The following is a 16,941-nucleotide window of genomic DNA, read 5'->3' on the forward strand; positions in this document are numbered from 1 at the left end:
GGCGCGGAGGGCAACGGGCCCGGGGGCCGGACGCGGGCTCTCCGGGCCGCGGCGGGTGGCGGCAGCGAGGCGACACGTGGCGTGCAGCTAGGGGACCGGGGCGGTGGCGCGAAGTGTCCGGCCGGATACGGACATGTCCGGCGCGGCGCGAGGCAATTTTTAGGGTTTCGGGGGAAGGAGAAGGAGATTTTTCGGGGGTGTCTTTAAATAGGCATAGAGGGAGCTAGGAGAGTCCAAATGAGGAGCGGTTTTTGGCCACGCGATCGTGATCGAACGCTCTAGATGATGGAGAGGGTTTTGGTGGGTTTTGGACCAACTTGGAGGGGTGTTGGGCTGCAGCACACACGAGGCCTTTTCGGTCCCTCGGTTAACCGTTGGAGCATCAAACGAAGTCCAAATGGTATGAAACTTGACATGCGGTCTACCGGTAGTAAACCAAGGCCGCTTGGCAAGTCTCGGTCCAATCCGGAAATGTTTAATCCCCACACACGAAAGAAAGGTAGAGTTGACCACCAGAGGAGAACGGAGCGCCGGAATGCAAAACGGACAACGGGGAAAATGATCGGATGCATGAGATGAACACGTATGCAAATGCAATGCACATGATGACATGATATGAGATGCATGACAACGATAACAACACATGGAGACAAAGACCCGAACCCGAGAAAATAAAATAACTTAACACCGGAAATGGCAAGAGTTGGAATACATATTGGGAAAGTCATATCCGGGGTGTTACAACACTCCACCACTACGAAAGGATCTCGTCCCGAGAACTAGGACTGAAAGAACGCCGGGTACTCAGAACGGAGGTGATCCTCGCGTTCCCAGGTAGCTTCACGGTTGGAATGGTGTAACCACTTGACTTTGAGAAATTTGATTGACTTGTTGCGAGTCTTGCGTTCAGTCTCTTCAAGAATAGCAACGGGGTGCTCACGATAAGAGAGATCTTCTTGGAGCTCAATGTCCTGGAAGTTGACGGTGCAGTCAGGAGTCTTGAAGCACTTTCGAAGCTGAGAGACATGGAACACATCATGAACATTTGCAAAGTTTGAAGGAAGCTCGAGTTGATAGGTGAGATCGCCTCTCTTGCTGACAATCTTGAAAGGTCCCACGTATCTGGGGGCAAGCTTCCCTTTGATACCGAAGCAACGAGTCCCTTTCATAGGAGAGACGCGGAGGTAAACATGATCTCCGAACTCGAAAGCCAAATCACGGTGCTTACTGTCATGGTAGCTCTTCTGGCGGGATTGGGCTGCTTTGAGGTTATCTCGAATGACTTTGCACATTTCCTCTGCCTCTGTGATTAAGTCATTTCCGAGAAGCTGATGTTCACCGGTTTCAGACCAGTTGAGAGGGGTACGACACTTCCTGCCATACAGAATTTCAAATGGGGCCTTGCCCGAACTTGCTTGAAAACTGTTGTTGTAGGAGAATTCAGCATAAGGAAGACAACCCTCCCACTTCATACCGAAGGAGATCACACAAGCCCTGAGCATATCTTCAAGAATCTGGTTGACATGCTCGACTTGACCGCTAGTTTGAGGATGGAAAGTTGTGCTGAAGCGGATGTTGGCACCCATGGCCTTCTGAAAGGAATCCCAAAACTTGGAGGTAAAGATGCTGCCACGGTCTGAAGAGATCACTTGTGGAATACCATGCAGAGAGACAATTCGAGAGGTATAGAGTTCCGCCAATTGAGCTGCAGTGATCGACTCTTTGATAGGCAGAAAATGAGCCACTTTAGTGAGTTTGTCGATGACAACGAATATAGCATCATTGCCACGCTTGGACTTTGGAAACCCAGTCACGAAGTCCATCTCAATGTGGTCAAACTTCCATTCTGGAATGGCAAGAGGTTGGAGGAGACCAGCTGGCCTTTGGTGTTCTGCCTTCACTCTTCTGCAGACATCACACTCATTCACGAACTGAGCAATCTCGCGCTTCATTCGAGTCCACCAATAAGCCTGCTTGAGGTCCTGATTCATCTTCGTACTCCCAGGATGTATGGAGAGGAGAGAATTGTGAGCCTCGTTCATGATCACTTTACGAAGGTCACCTGTGGGCACAACAATACGATCCTCGAAGAAGAGAGTGTCCTTGTCATCAAGGCGGTAGCACTTGTACTTGGGTTGACTCTTGGCAATCCCAATCTTCACCTTTTTCATCATAGCATCAAGAAGCTGGGCTTGGCGAATCTGGTCTTCCAAGGTAGGAGAGACTAGAAGGTTGGCGAGGAAACCTTGAGGAACAACTTGCAGATTAAGTTTGCGGAAAGCTTCACAAAGCTCGGGTTGATAAGGCTTGAGAATCAGACTGTTGCAATAAGCCTTTCTGCTCAATGCCTCAGCAATCACATTGGCCTTGCCTAGAGTATAATCGATACTCGGATTATACTCTTGAATCATTTCGACCCATCGAGTTTGCCTGAGGTTGAGATTAGGCTGAGTGAAGATGTACTTGAGACTCTTGTGATCAGTGAAAATGTCCACTTTTCTTCCCAATAGAAGATGTCTCCAAGTCAAAAGAGCATGCACAACTGCCGCCAACTCGAGATCATGAGTGGGGTAGTTCTTTTCATTGGGCTTCAACTGGCGAGAGGTATAAGTAACAACTTTCTTCTCTTGCATTAACACTGTGCCAAGACCTTGGAGAGAGGCATCACAAAAGACCTCGTACGGCTTGGATTCATCAGGCGGAGTCAGAACTGGAGCAGTGACCAATTTTTCTTTCAAAGTGTTGAAAGCAATGTCACACTCCGGAGACCAAACGTACTTGACGTGCTTCTGGAGAAGATTTGAGAGAGGCTTCGCGATCTTAGAAAAGTTTTCAACGAATCTTCGGCAATAGCTTGCGAGACCGAGGAAGCTACGGAGTTGCTTCACGTTCTGAGGAGGTTCCCAATTCACAATTGCAGACACCTTCTCAGGATTCACCGCAATGCCCTTGGCAGAGATGATATGACCAAGATAAAGAACCTCATTGAGCCAAAATTCACACTTGGAGAACTTGGCGTAGAACTGGTGTTCCCTGAGCTTATCGAGTACCAAACGCAAGTGCTTGGCATGATCTTCCTTGTTCTTCGAGAAAACCAGAATGTCGTCGAGATAGACCAAAACGAAGTCATTGGTGTAGGCGTTGAAGATGAAGTTCATCATGCGAGAGAACGTCGGAGGAGCGTTGACGAGGCCAAAAGACATGACAGTGTATTCATATGAACCATAGCTTGTCCTGAAAGCCGACTTGAGAATATCTTGCTCATGGATTCGAATCTGATGATAACCCATACGGAGATCAAGCTTGGAGAATACTTGAGCACCTTTGAGTTGTTCGAACAGCTCATTGATGTTGGGAAGTGGGTATTTGTTCTTGATGGTCTTCTTGTTCAATGGACGGTAATCAACACAAAGCCGGTCCGTTCCATCCTTCTTCTTCAAAAAAAGAACACCACAACCCCACGGAGAAGAACTAGGCCGGATAAGACCCATTCTTTCTTGAATATCGAGTTGCTTCTTCAGCTCCTTCAACTCTTCAGTTCCGAGCTTGTAAGGACGCTTGCACACAGGTTCCGTGCCGGGCTCAAGATCAATGACGAATTCAACTGGCCGGTGCGGAGGCATTCCTGGAAGCTCTTCTGGAAAGATGTCTTGATATTCGCAAACGACTGGAATTTGCGAGATGGCATCCAGTTCACCCTTCTCATTGAGAGAAAACAGACGGATGGTATTATCCCGAGCGGCAAAGACAATTACATCCTCAGACGAATGAGTCAATTGAATCTGCCTGGCAGCACAATCAAGCTGAGCCTTGTGCTTAGAAAGCCAATCCATCCCGAAAATAAGATCAATATCTGAGTCCCCAAGAACCGTAGGAGAAGATAGAAACTTGTAGTCACCCAAGGTGATAGTAACATCCGGAGCAATGGAGTTAGCATGCATGCGCCTACCGGGAGATACAACTGCTAATGGACTAGGCAAAATTTGCAAAGCCAAACCATGCTTAGATGAAAACGGTCTCGATATAAAACAATGCGATGCACCCGTGTCAAAAAGAACTTTTGCAAGGATATCATTAACAGGAAGGTTACCCATGATGACATCTGGCGAGTCCTCTACCTGAGCTGCATTCATCAAGTTGACCTTAGCGTGCTTGGGGTTATGCTTGACCACAGCTGTACTTGCCGATCTCACAGGAGGAGGAGGGAGGCGCCTCTGATTGAGACACTTGTTGGCATAGTGACCCTTCTGTTGGCACTTGTTGCACGTCACCTCTGAAAGCGGACGGTGGTACGGAGCACTCGATCTTGGAGCTTGAGACGAAGTCTTGTTCTGAAAGCCAGGGTTGGGTGGGTGGGAAGATCCACTGCCACCTTTGCTCTTCTGCTGATACGGCTGACGGAACGGAGGAGGAAGAAGCCAATACTTCTGCTGCTTGGCCACTTGAGTAGAGGAAGAAGGAGTAGCATCTCTGACTCGCTTCTTGGAAGCATCACACCTCAGTTGAGCGGCCTCTTGCTTCAGTGCCATGTTGTAGAACTCATCGTACCTCAAGGGCTCAAAGAGAACAAGAGCTAGCTGGATTTCTTCTCTGAGACCACCCCTGAACTGGTATATCATGCTCTTCTCATCAGGGAAGTCCTGCTTGGCAAAGCGGGCGAGCTTCTAAAACAACTTGTTGTAGTCATAGACAGACAAAGAGCCTTGCTTCAGGTTGCGGAATTCCTCACACTCGCTTTCAACCACGCTCTGAGGGATATGGTGAGCTTTGAAATCTTGACGGAATTCATCCCAGGTAATCGCACGTCCACCTCTGGAATCCTTGTACTGCTGGAACCATTCTGCAGCTTGATCTTTGAGTTGGAAGGAAGCGAACTTGAAAAAGTCCTCAGGCTTGACGTTACTGCACTCGAAATGCTTGCACAGATCCATGAGCCAATCGTCAGCATCAGTTGCCTCAACATAATTGCTGAAAGTCTTTGGCCCGTTAGCAAGGAACTGGTTGAGTGTAGCAAAGTGATTCTGATTGTTGCCTTGGTTCCCTTGGTTTCCTTGATTATGCTCTTGAAGAATTTGCATGATCAACTGTGTGTTTGCATTGGTTGCGGCCATCACAGCTTGCCATGCCTCCGGAGGAGGTGGAGGTGGTGGCGGATCCTGATTCTGATTCTGATTGGTGGTCTTAGCGGGAGCCATCCTGAAGAGGTTGACCACCGTTAGCACATAGACAGATAAATGAAGCTGAATCCAACGGAATGAAAATTGCAACATATAGCCTTCACATCCGAACAAAATGAACGAATGCATTCCTCTTGAAATGGTCACATATCCATAAATTGAGAAGCCACTTAGAATTTAGGTAGAGAAATAAATGAACAAGGTACGGATCAAGAACGAATACTCGGTAAGAAATCCCAATCTCAAACCAAATATTCGTGGAAGAAGAACTAGAGCTACAAGAATTCCCACCTATGAAACTCCCGAACCTTTCCGGTTATGCAATCAGATGTTGGGGATACAGGGGAAGCATAATATCTCACCCAAATCTAACAAATCCTACATCCAGCTGTATCCATCCTTCAACACATAACCAAGAAAAACTTCGGAAACCATCTACCTCAACCTTCGAAAAGCATCCGTTATACAAGTTATGGCGATACTCCCGAACTCCCGCCCCAGTACTGGGTGGCGTCGAGGTTATCTCACCAACGAACTGCATAAAAGAGATTTTCGATGTCGGCGTACTAGACTCAGGTATTCCAGAACTGCAACGATAAAATTATGACGACAAAACCTCAGAGCTCAACTCCCCGGGACACTTCCACAAAACCCCTGACAGAGGCACCAAGACAATGTTCTCATCATGAAACCATCGGAACGATTCCAAGATACCCGCGTGATCCTAAAAATTTTTTAGTGAAATTTGAGAAGAGAAGAGTCAAAACTCTACGTCAGGATGCCTTACCAGAGCGATGAGGAGACTGGGAAGTAAAAAAGAATTCCTAAACTCTCCGATATATAATTCCTAAATGACTCAAAACATTTTTCTAGACACAACTCGGCCGCTAATAACGATCAAGCAATGGGGCTCCTAAGGTCGGGGAAGGCTCTGATTACCAACTTGTAACACCCTCGATGCGACTATATCTCCCACGTGTCGAGGCACGACTTAGAGGCATCATCGCATTGAAGGCATATGTCGCAAGTTAGGCAATCTTCACAACATCCCATGTAATATAGATAATAAAAGGGGAGATAACATAGTTGGCTTACACTCGCCACGTCAATCAAGTACATAAATAACATTACATCATCCAAACGCTCATGGCCCGACTACGGCGCCAAAATAAAAGAACAACCCAACATGCGACACGGTCCCGATCACCCCCAACTGGGCACCACTACTGATCATCAGGAAAGGAAACATAGTATCATTGAGAGTCCTCGTCGAACTCCCACTTGAGCGCGTCACCTGGAGTGGAATCGTCAGGCTCTGCATCTGGTTTAATAGTAATCTGTGAGCCACAGGGACTCAGCAATCTCGCACCCTCGCGATCAAGACTATTTAAGCTTAAAAGGAAAGCAAGGTAAATATGTGGAGCTGCAGCAAGCGACTAGCATGAATGGCGGCTATCCTATTCGCAAAAGAGAGCGAGAAGAGAAGGCAAAGCGTGAACGCATAACTAGAGGGCAATCCTGCGGCAAGCATTACTCCAACAACGTGTCCACTTCCCGGACTCCGCCGAGAAGGGGCCAGCACGGTAACTCACACCGTTGATTCATTTTAATTAAGTTAAGGTTCAAGTTATCTACAACCGGACATTAACAAATTCCCATCTGCCCATAACCGCGGGCACGGCTTTCAAAAGTTCAAATCCCTGCAGGGGAGTCCCAACTTAGCCCATGACAAGCTCTCATGGTCAACGAAGGAATAGACCTCCTCCCGAGACGTTCCGATCAGACTCGGTATCTCGGTTCTTCAAGACACTTTGACAGGTTAAAACAAGACCAGCAACACCGCCCGAATGTGCCGACAAATCCCGATAGGAGCTGCACATATCTCTTTCTCAGGGCACACTCAGATTGTCTTAGGTACGGGTAGGCCAGCCCAGAGTTGCCCCTGGTGGCCACCGGCAGCTGACAGGTGGACCAACACTCAGAGGAGCACTGGCCCGGGGGGGTTTAAAATAAGATGACCCTCGGGCTCCGGAAACCCAAGGGAAAAGAGGCTAGGTGGCAAATGGTAAAACCAAGGTTGGGCGTTGCTGGAAAAGCTTTAATCAAGGCGAACTATCAAGGGGTTCCCATTATAACCCAACCGCGTAAGGAGCACAAAATCCGAGAACATAACACCGATATGACGGAAACTAAGGCGGCAAGACTGGAACAAAACACTAGGCGAGAGGCCGAGCCTTCCAACCTTTACCAAGTATATAGATGCATTAAGATAACAAGATAATATAATGATATCCCAACAAGTAAATAATGTTCCAACAAGGAACGGCCTCCAATCTTCACCTGCAACTAGTAACGCTATAAGAGGGGCTGAGCAAAGTGGTAACATAGCCAATCAACGGTTTGCTAGGACATGGTGGGTTAGAGGTTTGACATGGCAATTGGGAGGCTTGAAAGCAAGTGGTAGGCATCGTAGCATTGGCATAGCAAAAGAGCGAGCATCTAGCAAAGCAAAGATAGTAGTGATTTCGAGGGTATGATCATCTTGCTTGCAAAGTTTTCAGAGTTGACTGGATCCTCGAAAGCAAACTCAATGGGCTCCTCGTTAGCGAACTCGTCTCCTGGCTCTACCCAAACAAGACAAACAAGCAAACGGAACACAATCAACCACGTGCAAAACTCAAACAATATGATGCAAGGATGGTATGCTATGCGGGATGCGATGCGGGATGCATATGCAAGATTTGACAAGGAATGCATGAATCTGGCCTCAATTTCAAAATCCAAGTGTGCCACTGGAAAGATGAGATAAAATCGCTTGAAAACGATATAAAGAACGCCGGAATCGGAGCTACGGTTTGGAAATGGCAAGCGATTCAAATATGACACCGGTCAGCGATTTACAGCAAGTAGACATTTAATGCAATGAGATGAACATGCTACAGCACCCAAACATGGCAACAAAATACATGGCAGGGGTGCATTCAAGATGCTTAACAAAAGTCTAGCACTGAGCTACGGCCAATTCATCCATTAAGAGGTTCAAACAAGCATGGCAAAAATGCATATGATAAACAGATCTCAGACTTAGTGAAATTAACACTTGTTTGGAATTTCAGATCACATAGAACTCTTTGGAGCAACAAAACTACAAGCTACAGGACCTGAAAATGGCAAAGTAAATCATGGCATGGAGCTACTCAAAGAGCTTAACAAAAGTCCCTTAGTGACCTTGAGCCAAAGGGGATCAGAAAATACAATTACAAGCATGTGAATATGGCAAAAACATAATCAGATCACAGACTTAGTGAAAACTAGAGCATGCTGAAACAGATATCAAGTAGGCATGTTTACGAGCTCGATGCACTCACTACGGAGCAAGACATGACAAGCTAAGCATACACCCATCAAGAATACAGAAAATTCAAGCTAGACATGGCAAGAACAATAGCATAGCATGCATGGATCAACTACAACATCCCCGGCAAAAATTGCTAACAAGTAGACAATCTGCCTAGATTCACGAAGTAGCAAAAGTAGAGCTCAATTGACTCAAGCTAGGTTGCTCCATAATTACAAACAAAGACATGGATGGATAGAGCACTACAAGATTAACAAAACATCCTTACTGATCATCCTCAAAAGAGGCACGGATCACTAGGAAACAATATGAACATATGGCATCATGAGAAAAACAGATCAAGGACTTCGTGGAATTGCTAAGTCCCTGAAATCAGCATTACCAAGTGCCTCACTTTGCAAGCTTGTGCTAGTCACCACACACATCACAAAAATACATGGGTTGCACCTCTGGAAAGATGGCAAAACCCTTAACAAAACACATTTAGAGCTCATGGGCATATCATGCACACAATAAACATGGCAAAAATGACAAATATCTAAATGGAGCAGCAGATCTGACAATTATCCCAAGTAGCACACTTCTAACAGCATTTCGGGCATCAAGATGAACTCAAATGGAAATGATGCAATGGAATGAAATGATTTGCTCTCTGAGATGAACAATTTGATATGCTATAAGCCGAAAACGGAGCTACGGATGCAAAGTTATAGCACGATGAATAGGGCAATATGAACTAGGGTTTCGGGAGAAAGTCAACCCGAGTTTGGATCTAGATCTGAGATCTGCACGGTTCCTGATGTGGCTCGCCGGAGTACTGTTCGCCGGCAGGGAGGAAGCTCGCCGGAGCACGACGGGGAGGCAAGGGCCGGTGTGGGCGCGGCCGACGACGAGGCTGGGGAGGCGCGGCGGCGACGGTGCGGCTCCGGTGGTGGAGCTCCGCGAGGGCGGCGGTGCGGCTCCGGTGGCGGAGCTCATCGGACGGGAGGCCGGCGCGGCGATCCGGCGTCGAAGGAGCCTGCCGGCTCGGGCGGGAAAGGGCAGGCGCGGGCGGCGCGGAGGGCAACGGGCCGGGGGCCGGACGCGGGCTCTCCGGGCCGCGGCGGGTGGCGGCGGCGAGGCGACACGTGGCGTGCAGCTAGTGGACCGGGGCGGCGACGCGAAGTGTCCGGCCGGATACGGACATGTCCGGCGCGGCGCGAGGCAATTTTTAGGGTTTCGGGGGAAGGAGAAGGAGATTTTTTGGGGGTGTCTTTAAATAGGCATAGAGGGAGTTAGGAGAGTCCAAATGAGGTGTGGTTTTCGGCCACGCGATCGTGATCGAACGCTCTAGATGATGGAGAGGGTTTTGGTGGGTTTTGGGCCAACTTGGAGGGGTGTTGGGCTGCAACACACACGAGGCCTTTTCGGTCCCTCGGTTAACCATTGGAGCATCAAACGAAGTCCAAATGGTACGAAACTTGACATGCGGTCTACCGGTAGTAAACCAAGGCCACTTGGCATGTCTCGGTCCAATCCGAAAATGTTTAATCCCCACACACGAAAGAAAGGTAGAATTGACCACCGGAGGAGAACGGAGCGCCGGAATGCAAAACGGACAACGGGGAAAATGCTCGGATGCATGAGATGAACACGTATGCAAATGCAATGCACATGATGACATGATATGAGATGCATGACAACGATAACAACACACGGATACAAAGACCCAAACCCAAGAAAATAAAATAACTTAACGCGGGAAACGGCAAGAGTTGGAATACATATTGGGAAAGTCATATCCGGGGTGTTACAGGGCGCGCCAGGGAGTAGGATTCCTACTCCTAGTTGGAGTAGGTTTCCTCCTTTCCTAGTCCAACTAGGAGAAGGGCGGAAAGGGGGGAAGAGGGGAAGGAAGGGAGAGAGGGGGCGCGCCCCAAACCCCTTGTCCAATTCGGACTGGGCTTGGGAGGGGCGCGCGCCACCTCCTGGTCCTTTCCACTAAGGCCCATTAAGGTCCATTGCTTCTTCCTCGTATTCCCGTAACTCCCCGGTACCTCCGAAAATACCCGAATCACTCGGAACCTTTCCGATGTCCGAATATAGTCGTCCAATATATCGATTTTTACGTCTCGACCATTTTCAAGACTCCTCGTCATGTCCCCGATCTCATCCGGGACTCCGAACTCCTTCGGTACATCAAAACTCATAAACTCATAATATAACTGTCATCGAAACCTTAAGCGTGCGGACCCTACGGGTTCGAGAACAATGTAGACATGACCGAGACACGTCTCCGGTCAATAACCAATAGCGGAACCTGGATGCTCATATTGGCTCCCACATATTCTACGAAGATCTTTATCGGTCAGACCGCATAACAACATACGTTGTTCCCTTTGTCATCGGTATGTTACTTGCCCGAGATTCGATCGTCGGTATCTTAATACCTAGTTCAATCTCGTTACCGGCAAGTCTCTTTACTCGTTCTGTAATACATCATCTCGCAACTAACTCATCAGTTGCAATGCTTGCAAGGCTTATGTGATGTGCATTACCGAGAGGGCCCAGAGATACCTCTCCGACCATCGAAGTGACAAATCCTAATCTCGAAATACGCCAACCCAACATGTACCTTTGGAGACACCTGTAGAGCTCCTTTATAATCACCCAGTTACGTTATGACGTTTGGTAGCACACAAAGTGTTCCTCCAGCAAACGGGAGTTGCATAATCTCATAGTCATAAGAACATGTATAAGTCATGAAGAAAGCAATAGCAACATACTAAACGATCGAGTGCTAAGCTAACGGAATGGGTCAAGTCAATCACATCATTCTTCTAATGATGTGATCCCGTTAATCAAATAACAACTCTTTTGTTCATGGTTAGGAAACATAATCATCTTCGATTAACGAGCTAGTCAAGTAGAGGCATACTAGTGACACTCTGTTTGTCTATGTATTCACACATGTATTATGTTTCCGGTTAATACAATTCTAGCATGAATAATAAACATTTATCATGATATAAGGAAATAAATAATAACTTTATTATTGCCTCTAGGGCATATTTCCTTCAATTCAAACTTTGAACTCAAATAAAACTTTGCTTTTTGGGAACCATGTGATCAAGTTAGATGAGATACCACGTGATGAGGTTACATATAATGAAATACATGATAGTGTACTGATATGAACAGGGCTTTGCGTATATTGATCAAGTGAAAATGAGATGAATAAGCATCAATCTTGATGAGTCATGATCTTATTAGCAGTTTAAGAAATAAAAGGGAAAAGGAAATTACTATATATATTGACCTTTTTAGAGCGAGTGAAAAAATAGTGCTGATAAAATATACAAACCATATGCCCACCTTTTAGTGCATGTTTGTCATGGTTTACTCAGGCATATGAAAATGAAGATGTGCGTTGCATGTGAAAACTTTCTTTGGAAGTATCTTTTTTTGTGTGTGGTCGTGGATTCTGGATAAGCATCACACTGATTCAAAACATTCTTTCAGGTCAAATATTTGACGATGTTTTCTTCTCCCAACCTGGCAAGGTATTGTACTACCTACATGCATCACATCACTGGAAGGTGTGATTTTGCTGTCGATGGTTCTACTTGGTACTGATTGACATACATACATTGTTGGAACGTGAAACATGTAGTCAAGGAACAATCTTTGCAACGAACAAAAGTGCATATATAGAGTGCGCCCTTTCCATTCTGGTGCATTAAATATAGGTTCTTAACAGATGTCTCTTTGTCATAATGTGGATATTTGAACATACGATGGCTGTATGATATATGTGTAAGCTGTGTTCAAATAATACCTCGCTGTCTGGGGATCAGCGCCGGCTCAGGGTTCCTGAAGGGGATCGTCGCCGGATCATGGACGTGACCTCAAAGGGTTCAGCGGCGGATCAGGGGATCGGCGTGCGGCTCTAGAAGGGGATCGCCGCCTCCATCCTGAATGTGATCGGCGGTGGGTTCTAAACGGATCGGCGACGTCTCCTCAAGCGGATCTTGATGTGCGAGGGCGGCAGCGAAGGGATGGAGGGCGGCCGCGAACGAGGGCAGTGAGTCGGGCGTAGTCAGGCGTGCGAGTGGAGGGCAGGAGAGTCATGTGTGCGATTGGTTTAGGGTTATTTCGCTGGTTAATTTTTGTATGTTTTTTTTCGTTGGTTAATTTTCGTAGGTTCTTTTTCCTTCGCTTGTAGATGGGTGCGACGGAAGGTGCGGGCCTGTACTGCATGGGGGCATCGAGACGTGTTTTTTTGGTTTGACGCGGCTAATAGTGAGGTGGGATGAGGGACGAAAAAAAATCATGATAGGTGGGACAAAAATTAACCGCGGAGACTACCAACTGAGACATTAGGAGTAGAGATTCCTACTAAAATGGATAAAATAAAGGACTGATACTACAGATGTAGGCATTCTTCATCTCTACTAAAATATATTCTTCATCATGTGGTTATTCACCTGTAATAAATCACCCCTGCATACCTACCTGCTTTTCTTCTGTCACAACTCACATTCATAAGCAGTCTTACTTCTTAGGCGAGCTCTGTCTTTTACTATTATCTTTACCTGCATTTTTTCTTGACTCGGCACATTTACTTTTTTCGGTTATACCTTTGTACTACACTGAATCTAGGAAATATAAAGTAGGTGAATGATGTGTTTATTCCTGTGTATACTATTTGACCTTCAATTATGTTTGCTTTCAGGAGTAAGAAGTCAGTTGGAGTGAGAAGTGAGACAAGTACCATGAGCTCAAGTGATCCATTCACCAAGCTGGTAAACGCATAAACTTCAAAAAAATCATCTCAATAAGGTATGCAAGTAATTTATTTTGGGTGTTTGAATTGCCACATTTTGGGTTTTGTTTTCAGTCCATTATATATTCTAGGGACAAACTTCATCTCATTTCTTAGACCAAATAATATTTAACTACAGGATCAGATTCGCGTAAAGTAATTTGCAATGTTTATTTGATTTTGTGCATGACAAGGGGCAAGTAGAATTTTTTTCTGTATGCACTTAGCAAGATTAAAATAACAGGCACAAAGTGAATCAAGTGTGTTCAACAAGCAATTTAAAAGTGAAAGTAGACAAACAACTTACTGATCCACATAGAAGAGTGCCGAGTATTGAGATTTGATTTTCCGCATTGCAATGGTCTGCTATGGTCCTGCAGTAATATGTGTATGACAACAAAAGGATCTTCAAATCAGTATGTACACTTAACTTATCCATTATAATTCGATATATTATATGAGATAACTTGAACATCTTTAGAAACCAATGTGAAAAAATATAGCAGGCAAATCGCATTACAATACTATTACGTGTGGATTTTCATATGCACATTCCCAGACGCTACAAACTTGATCAGAGCCGAAAGCAAGGAAATGCACATCACAGTTGCAATGACGCTAGGAGAAGCCTCTCCACATCTGCATGTTGAGAGACTTGAGCTATTAATTTTGCAGGCACTCCACACAAGCACATGCATGTTAAGTGAGGGTATACGTTATCATTTTGGGTATGATCGAATGGAAATACCTGTTCATGTCATCCTCTGATCCACTGATCCAAATCATCCTGCAAAGCTCATGCATAATGGTTTAGGGAATAAGATATAGATGCTCAAAGGACAAGATTGATAGCTAACAAATAGTTGATGCTTACAATTAGCCTGTGGTCTCCTCCTCCAACATGTGTTTCCTGTTTGAGCGTTGTGAAAGGTCAGGAGGTCCAGGCAGGTCAAGGCGATGGCGACCTTTGACTTTGGAAATGCAAACCCCCTCTCGGTGGCCCTCTCCACAACATCATCCAACATATTGACGTTTAGCTGACAGAAAGGAACTATACACATTTAGCTAGGAAATCTAGGAACAAGAAAATAGACCGGTCGGCATGTATGATTAAGGATAAAGAATGCACTAACTTTCAAACTGTTTTGATGCCTGACCACATATATTGTCAACATGGAAATTCTGGTTTCTGAAATCAGTTTCCTTGCTCAGTAGAACACCTATTATGAAATCTGTTTGTTCTAGAGCCGAGTGCAGAGATCACTTTTGTTAACCGTGATGCTATAATACTCGGGAAAATTGTGTTATTAGGAAATTGGTCAAGGCATATAGCTCCATCTATGCTCCCACAGACATAAGATGATGAGACTATTATAAACAAATTCATCTTGTTTTCTGCAGTTCTGAAATCTGTAATGCAATGTTTCACTTGTTTGGTCCTCTCTTTTTCATACGATGTTCTTGGTTTGTGTCTTCGACAATGCACAGGCAGTAAACTGCATGCATTACAACCTTAGATTAGTAAGTTGTAACTTTTGCAGCCAATAAAAATATAGGTAATTAACGCAATCAACCTTAGATTAGATGTTTTGTATGTGTCATCAATGCACGCACTCACTGGATTATTACTTATTTTGGCCTACAAACTGTTGTTTAAATGTTTATCATGCATCCATCTTCCATTATAATTCTGGTAATCCTTTGCTCCCTTCATTTTAACTAAACCTTTTCTTCAGATCTGTGAAAGCCATATAATTTGCATGCTCCAATTTTAATTTTAACTATAATGGAACAGGTTACTTTTCTGGTTTCATTTTAACTATCATGGAACAGGTTACTTTTCTGGTTTAGTGTATCTTTTTGGATCTACCTTGAACTAAGCGCAATTGCTTTATTATAAACCATTGATCCAAAATGCATAGTGCATCTTATTGTTCGGCGAAAAACTTTCCTGGTTGACACTATAGCTAAACCATCTTTTCACAAAATCCTGATATTCTCTCTGTACATTTGCTTCACTTATTTTGTTGTCTCAGTTTGATAATTCGATTATGGTTGAAAAATGTAAAAGATTAGTGTCTTGTTTATTGTGTTTCCGTGTGAACTTGTTCTGAACAGCACGTGCTGAACCTTATGGTTTGCAGTTTTGTCAGAGATATGTTTTGCTAGGCTGGAAGCTTGCGAGATCTTCAGATTATCCTAATTGCTTCTACATAGAAGGTGCAGCCATCGCATGGTTCCAAATGTCTCATTGATCCAAAATGCATAGTGCATCTATTTGCTTTCCTGGTTGACACTATAGCTAAACCATTGCTTCACGAAATCATGCTATTCTCTCTGTACATTTGCTTCACTTATTATGTTTGGTCAATCTGTTATTTTGGTTATGGTTGAAAAATGCAAAAAGATTAGTTGTTTTACTTATTCTGAACCTTACGTGCTGTTGTTTTACTTTGCAGTTTTGGTTGGCTGATAGCTTGCAAGATCTTCATATTCTACATAGAAGGTGCAGTGTGATGTGATGCATATGGAACTGGTATTACTTTGCAGTATGGAACTGGCGGTGGGTGTATGAAATGTGATGGTTGTAATATTATACCTAATTTCTTATCAGTTCATGATATGGCTGTTTGAAATGTGATACCTGGACGTGAGTGTCTCTGGCGCGGGATCCTGGACGCCTCCGGCGGCGGCTGGTGAAAGGGATAGCCGGATCCTGGACGTCTTCGGCGACGGGTCCTGAAAGGGATCGGCGCCAGATCCTGGAAGCGTTCGGCGGAGGGTCCTCAACTGGACATGCATCGGATCAGTGGAGGCCGAATCAGTGGAGACTAGCGGCGGCGAAGGGATGGAGCAGCGGCGGTGAAGGGAAGAAGAGCGGCGGCGGGCGAATGAGGGCACAGACTCGGGCATCTGTTTCTCGCTCGAGGGCACGAGACCTCGCTCGTACGTGCGGGGGATTGGTTTGCGATTTTTTTCGCTGGTTAATTTTCGCCGGTTTGTTCGTGTCAGATGGGTGCGAAGGGAGGTTAGGCGCGTGGGGGCGGATGTGGGACTCGGCCCTGAGGGTTTTTCTTGGTTCATCACGGCTGAGCGGGAGGTGGGAGCAGGTACCAAAAAAGATCGGGTGAGGTGAGACGAAAATTAAACCGGAACGCGACCTACCAACTGAGATATTAGGAGTAGAGACTATAGGAAAAGACTATGTATATAGTGTTACTATTTATCATCCAGGATGCAGAATAAGTTATTTTTCACCTGAAGTAATTTTACGATCGCTTCATAAATAAATTACATTTGAAATACAAATAGTTACATTCATATTGATTCACTACGTAAAATATAGTATAAGAAAACAAAAAAAATAGGTTATAAGACCAGAAATATCGCATTTTATGTATGTTTTACACTATGTTTTTATGTTCGTAATTTTACGTGACATAAAATATTTTTACGGGGAGTATATATTTTCTCACGTTCTCTTTTTACGTATGAAATAAGACAAAATTTACGAAACCTAAAAATACGATGCATTGACGTCAAACTAGAGAGGGATGAAGAATAACTATTCCTCATCCAGGGTGACGAATAGCGCGTATATA

General features: G+C 45.1%; 1 long non-coding RNA gene across 2 annotated transcripts in view; it reads left to right on the plus strand.

Moving 5' to 3' along the window:
- LOC119332221 overlaps positions 1-16,148 on the plus strand; it is a 32,432-nt gene extending 16,284 nt beyond the window's left edge. The window contains exons 4-7 of one of the 2 annotated variants that reach the window (XR_005160856.1): positions 12,037-12,077; positions 13,250-13,356; positions 15,484-15,559; positions 15,799-16,148. This is a non-coding gene — a long non-coding RNA (uncharacterized LOC119332221). The remainder of the gene's footprint in view (positions 1-12,036; positions 12,078-13,249; positions 13,357-15,483; positions 15,560-15,798) is intronic. The other variant, XR_005160855.1, reaches the window with a different exon arrangement.
- The last annotated feature ends 793 nt before the right edge of the window (positions 16,149-16,941 follow it).

This window comes from Triticum dicoccoides, chromosome 7A, assembly GCF_002162155.2.
Source record: "Triticum dicoccoides isolate Atlit2015 ecotype Zavitan chromosome 7A, WEW_v2.0, whole genome shotgun sequence".
Classification (NCBI taxonomy): Eukaryota; Viridiplantae; Streptophyta; class Magnoliopsida; order Poales; family Poaceae; genus Triticum; species Triticum dicoccoides.